We start from the raw sequence: 6,457 nt of genomic DNA, 5'->3' as shown, positions 1-6,457 counted from the left end.
CTCTCACCCCAATAGCTGGGTAAAGCGAGCCGCCTTCTTGAGGATGATGGCAAACACTCACGCTTCACGAGCCAATCGACTGAGCTTTGTGATGTGGGCCCTTGGTGTTTTCTTCTTAACCCACAACACCTCCAGAGGGCTTGACAGCTAACCCCAGCGTCCTGGGGCAGTGGGGCAGCCCCCCTTGGCACCTTGGGCTCCACAGCCACTGATGTTTACTCTCTGCCCGGTGGGTTGTTCAGTGCTCGCAGCGCTTCATCCACAGCTACCTTGATGCTGTCTCGGCTCTTTTGCTGATGTTAGTCACTAGCCGTCTTCTGTTGGGACCTCTGATTCTGAGTCTGGACAGGGCGATCCAAAGTGACTGCCCGCCCGGGAAATCCCTGATGGCCTACTTCCACTGGCAAATTCCATGCCTGCCATCCCAACTGCTTGCACTCATGGCCCAGCTTCCTCTTGTGGGCTTCCTCCATCCTCTCATCCTAAAGTATGGAACAGTCAGCTTGAGAAACACCACTTGTTTTGATGCCCTGGACCACAGCGCTATGTCTGGTCTGAGGATTGATAGTAATCTCCTCTGGAAACTTAAGTTGTCTCCTGAGGTCAACTCTCACGTCTCAGTCAGCAGCAGATAAATTATTATATATAACCCTGACTAATACTCATACTAATGCTGCATCAGCATCAAAACAAAGCCACAAAACATGCAATATTCATGAAATACGCTTTATTTTCTCAAGCAATAACCCCCTGCCTTCTTTTTAAAAAATGGTTTAGTCCATGCTGGAGCAACAGTAGCCCTGCAAACTCTTGAGACAGTTATTAGCTAATGTAGCACAGACAGGTTACTAGTGCTGGCTGAAAGAACAGAGAATGCGAGTGGAGAGAGAGGCCATCAGCAAAGTCATCAGACAAGGATTGCAGAATGAGCTTTGGGTGATCAAAAATTAGATTAATGTCTTGTAGTGGTGTATTTAAAAGCTTTCTTTAAAAAGGCGGAAAAAGCAAACAAACCTAGAGCTAATCAAAATGTGGGACATCATCTTAATATGCATGACAAGAGGGATCAAAGGTCATCAAAACCACGAATGGGACTTGAACCACCAGTCTCTTAATCACAAGTAAACAGCTTTATCCACTGACCTGTCCAGCAACAGGGAATAAGACTTTAGCTCCACCATAGTATTACCTTACATGTGCCACTTTGTTTTGCTTCATCATAACAAAGCAAGTTCCGCTTCTGAACCTGTCTTGGGCACTTCTTCGGGCTGTCAGCCTGTTGCTATGAGACCCACTGCTCCTCCTCCCCCTCCCATCCTAAGTTGTGAGGTAAAACAAGTCTTTTCCTGTGCACAGTGCAGGAATGTCACAGGTTGACACAGAATTGAAAACAACAAATATTGAAAAATACAGTGAGAGATTTGTGGAGCTGACAAGTTTTATCAACTTGTCGTATCTCATTTAGTATTGGCTTGTGTGTAACGGACATGTAAACATTACGTAGGCCTACTACAGCTTTAATTTAGTCTTGTAAACAAATAATTTGAACTCATGGGGGGTAAATTTCCTGAAGGTATAATACGAATAAGACAGTATGAATTTGAGTGATTTGTGATCATCTCATAGTTCTGAATCCAGCGAGAACAGGACCTCATGGCCACATTTCCAGATATTAGAATTTGTGATGATGATTTTAATAAAAGGCTGAAATTCACAGGGCTGCTGTACCCATTGGTTTAAGTATGACAGGGAGATCACAAATGAATGAAAATCATACTGTTTTATAGTGTACATATACAAGAAAGCCCTGTAAGTTTCAGCCTGATATTATCCTATATTCAATTTGACAGAATGGTAAAGTTTGTCATTGTCAAATGTGTAACTGGCCAATCCAGTGGTAACAAATCAGAAAAAATACACACACACACACACACACACACACACACACACACACACACACACACACACACACACACACACACACACACACACACTGGACAAATGCACATGCAGAGGAACAGTTCTAAAACAAAATTGAACTGTCAGACAATAATAAGGAAAGGCTGTCCTCTAGTGGTCATGTTGGACAATAACAGTTTCACTGCACATTTGCTACAAATTCTGTGGATAAACTACTGAGATCACTCAATGTATTTTCAATCAAACAATGCATGTGTCCGTTCTGTTTATTTTGTGTGTGTATGCGTTCTGTTTGTTGTGATTTACAGCTTTAGGACAAAGGATTGGTGGAGAACTGCAGAGTGGACAACTGCCTCAGGGCCCCTAGACCCCCAAGGGTCCTGTATAGTCAGTAGGCCTATATCAGATGGCTTGTGAGAGATCAGCCTAAAGGCAGGTCCTGATTTATTGCCTGCCTTGACCACCTTTCTCACTCAATCAACTTCTCTGTGATGAAATTTACATTGTAGAAAAGCCCACAAAGAGAGCTCATTGGGACCCAGAATATTTTTCTTTTTGCAGTAGACCAAAACAGGGGACAGTTGGCTTTGGAAATTAAGTAATAAGTGATAGTAAATTATTTATCAATCTGAAGCAATAGAAGGATTTTTGACAAAACGGGCCCCCAGGGACAGAAACGTAAAAGCTTTTTAACCCTCCACTCGTGCTACACTGCAACATAGGAGCTCAGTCAGTAAATATGAAAAGAGTTTTAAAATAATAAGCCAATTTGTTTGTGTTTGTGTGTTTGTTTTTTTGTCTCTTTGTTAGATCTATCTCTTTTGCATCCCTGTGGCTGTTTTGTGTGGCATTATGCCTTTGTGTATTTGTCCATGTTACACACCTCTATGCACTTGTTTTTATGTCCGTATAGTAATCTTGTGTTTAAAAAAGTCTTATAAAATAGATCAATTTACTTTAAATTACTTTATTTACTTGTCCTGCCAAATTTGTTTTGCTTGAAAACATCTCATTGTGACGGGTTCTCAACACTTGTCCTTGTAGTTGTTCAGTGACTATCTGTTTGAGATTATTTTTGCACCTGTTCATGCTTGTGTGACTCATTGTTTTGTCACTCCAGGATATTTTGCAGGTGAAATTCATGGGTCTTGGACCTGTGGGAAGGGCCATTTGAAAAGTCCCCCATGCATTAGGCTAATTTAAACAATAAATCCTTTATAGATGGCAGCTCATCAGAGAGCGGAATACAATTACTGTAAATTATTACTGGCTCATAGGTTATATTAAGCATTGCGTAATAGGGTAACGACAGGGTAACCATATATCCCTGTATCCATATAGAGTTTTATAACCACAAATTTGCACGTGACTCAATGGCTTATTATATTCTGATGTCACGTGTACGGTTCGCAGGAAGTAGGCCTATGTTGTTAACAAAATATGTAGCTAATAAAAAATATGCACTAGTACATGAAATGATACTAACTATCTGAACCAAAACAGGCAACCGAGCATTTCGAGGTCAACGCGCTGTGTCACCCTTTGAGACCCAGGTGACATCTCTACGCTCCGCCCAGCTGGAGGCGAGTGGAGGCTGTCGGTGGTAGGATAACACTGACTCTGTGTATGTGTGGAGTAGTCTGTCCGTACAGTTTCTGCCTCCTGTGTTGTTGTGGACGGTGTCTTTTTCCTTTTTTCCCCACCACCAGCCCCTACGTTGTTGTTTTGTGCGAGGATTCCGTATCTTTTTACGTCGCCGCGTTGTGTTTACGGACACTCGGACAGTCTTCTTCAGTCGGTTACAAGACTCTTCTTGGTATCATCAGTTGCTCGGTGTTGACACTGTAACTAAACTAACGGCTCGGGGATTCACTAGCTCGAGGGTGTTTGTTTCTTTTTCACGTCAAACTGGAAACACTAAACGGAAACACGGGCAATCCCCCAAGTCCTACTTATTTATTTATTAGCTTTTGTTGGTCAACTCGGCGTAGGAATTGTCCGTGACTTCGCGTTGTTTTTTTTCGGTTATGTTACATTGAACTAATGTATTGATTGACTGCTGGCGATGGACGAGCTACAACTTCCATCAGCGCATCTCAGTGTCCATAGTGTTTTTAAACTGAAAGTGAAACACTAGCTAACGTTACCACTACTTTACAACATGCTGATATTCACAAGACAACGAACAAGTGGACTCTTTGCTGACCCATCGTGGAGGCTACAAACATGCTCCTAACAGCGTGAGTGAGGTAAGTGTTGTCATATTGTAACTTACATCCATAGGCTACATCACGTTACATTGACTATTGTGAAATGGTTTGAAAACACTGTTATTATAAAGGTCATTCTGACAGGTTATATGGTGTGGCTATACAACATTGTAGCAACACACATATTTTATAATAAGGATGATCAGTGGTCTTCCTCTGTTTTTCCCATTGAGGCAGAAGAAGACATGTTTTTATGCATCACAACATCATCCCCTACAGTCATGACCTGCCCTTTAGTCACTCTACCATGAATGATAATGGCCAGGCCTTTATGTAATAAGCCTATACAGAGCACCTAATTATATAACAAGTTCTGCCCATTGAGCTTATATTGCATTTGCAAGATAAACTGGAATAATCTTGGAGGATTGCTTCTTGACAAATGTCTAAATGTGGCAGTGTGTCTGTGTGGCTCAGGGTTTTATATGTTAGGGGAACTCAACCTGATACACCACCAGTGAGATGTGCGTTCCTTATGCATGTCTGGATTAAAGGGTAAGTAACTATAGATGACTCACTCCTTCGTGTCATGAAGTTAGATCTGCAGCAGACAGGGAGTTCAGATTTAACTGGCGGGGTTTTTTTTTTATACCATGCAGTGCTGCCTCACATATTCATATTTTTATACCACCTCTGAAGTTGCTGTCATTCAAGTCTCATAACTGCGAGTGCGCGCATGTGTTACTGTGTACCATTTTGGGCTCTGATCCATTACAGCCCAGACAGTGCAAAGCGCCATGGCATCAGCGCGCCAGTACACATTAGGATAAGGCATGACTGATTGCCCTCAGTGTAAGTGAGATGGACACTCCCCTGGTGTCACAGTGTTTGGGTGGGGTTGCAAACACATACACACAAATGCAAATCTATGTGTGTGTTCCTCACGCACCTGTTGGCAGGGGTCCTGGAGCACCACCTTGGCTGAGGGTGTGTTTACAATCTGATTCCCCTCAACAACAGCTGAATGTCTCCACTGTGCAGCAGCCTATAGCTGAAGACCTCCCAAACTGCAGTTCAATGTGCGGTTTCTCCAGACTGTGTGTGTGTGCCCAAGTGTTTCTGATAATCTAGCTATGTGTGAAGATACACGTTACACACACTACCCTGCGCATAGTAGTCATTCCAAGTATAGTGCCCATGAAGGGCTGCCTTGAGGTTAGCAGATAAGATGTTTAAGTGTTTGCATATGTCTAAATGGACTATTTGCAGCACAAAGCATTGTTGAGTCATTCATATGACAATGCCAGATATGACACACTACAGGAGTCAGTGTAGAGCAAGGTGAGCAGTGTGTAATATCTGAAGATTCTCAGCTATGCAGGTCATTTTGAGACAAGAAGAGCTGAATGGAGGACATCTGGCCCTGGTTATAGATACTTGAAAACATTTCACCTCTCATTTAAGAGGCTCCTTCAGTTCTGAAAGGACATGCTCTCGATTCAGCTCTTCTTGAAAGAGGGATGTACAGCTCTTAGGACTAGATATGAGTAGTTTGCTTTCATCCTTTCCACTGTGGGAGTTGAATTTACTGTCGTTTTTCAGATTTCATTATTAGAACAATACGGACATGGGGAGTCTCTCACTGATTCTTGCTCTGTCTGATCGTACAAACTGATGGAAATAGCTGAGCACTTAAAATGCCCATTAAGGATAATACACAAGTTTTCACGTGTGTGTGTTGTTGTGGTGGTGGTGTTGTTGTGCTCAGGGCCAAGGGACATGACTTGACTTTGACTTTTCTCTGATCCTCTCTGCCCTCCTCTCTCTCTCTCTGTATGAGGCCTATCATTAGGGCTATACTTAGCCACGCTTATCAGTTGTGTCGTTCCCTCGGTAAGACCACAGATGTTTAACGGCTTTTAATAGCTCAGCGTGTAGAGGAGTGGAGACACAGGATCTCAGAAACACTGGCCCAGGGTTAGAAATTGACAGGTGCTTAGGACAAAAATGCCCTTCAGAAATGAAAAAACTACACAGTACCAGTACTTTGCATGATGTGTAATTCATGTTACTTGATTGTACTTTCTCATGTCTGTGGGACAACTGGGGTGTCTTTGTCAAGGTGATTTCTTTTGGTGAGATGCATAGATGTTCCTACCCTGAAGGAGTAGAAATTTGAAAGCAGTCATTTGTAATGTCGGTCTACAAGCACCAGCAGGCTATAAACTACTAATATGCTGAAAAAAAGAAGAGTTAAGTCCTGTTCTGACATGTGGAAGGTGATGCACTTAACTTTGTATTCAATTTTTTTTCCTAATAAAAAGTTA

At 42.4% G+C, this 6,457-nt stretch overlaps 1 protein-coding gene across 4 annotated transcripts in view; it reads left to right on the top strand.

The window, feature by feature from the left end:
- The first annotated feature begins 3,522 nt into the window (after nt 1-3,522).
- The window catches only part of ccser2a (coiled-coil serine-rich protein 2a), a 49,922-nt gene continuing 46,987 nt past the window's right edge, over nt 3,523-6,457 (top strand). For 2 of the 4 annotated variants that reach the window (XM_085799674.1, XM_085799671.1), the window contains exon 1: nt 3,523-4,169. The gene's annotated coding sequence lies outside the window, so the exon portion shown is untranslated. The remainder of the gene's footprint in view (nt 4,170-6,457) is intronic. The other 2 variants (XM_085799675.1, XM_085799673.1) reach the window with 2 other exon arrangements.

Source organism: Trachurus japonicus, chromosome 15, assembly GCF_045865225.1.
Source record: "Trachurus japonicus isolate A0001 chromosome 15, Traja_1.0".
NCBI lineage: Eukaryota > Metazoa > Chordata > Actinopteri > Carangiformes > Carangidae > Trachurus > Trachurus japonicus.
The sequence above is the reverse complement of the archived record's forward strand: the minus strand, read 5'-3'. Positions and strand labels throughout refer to the sequence as shown.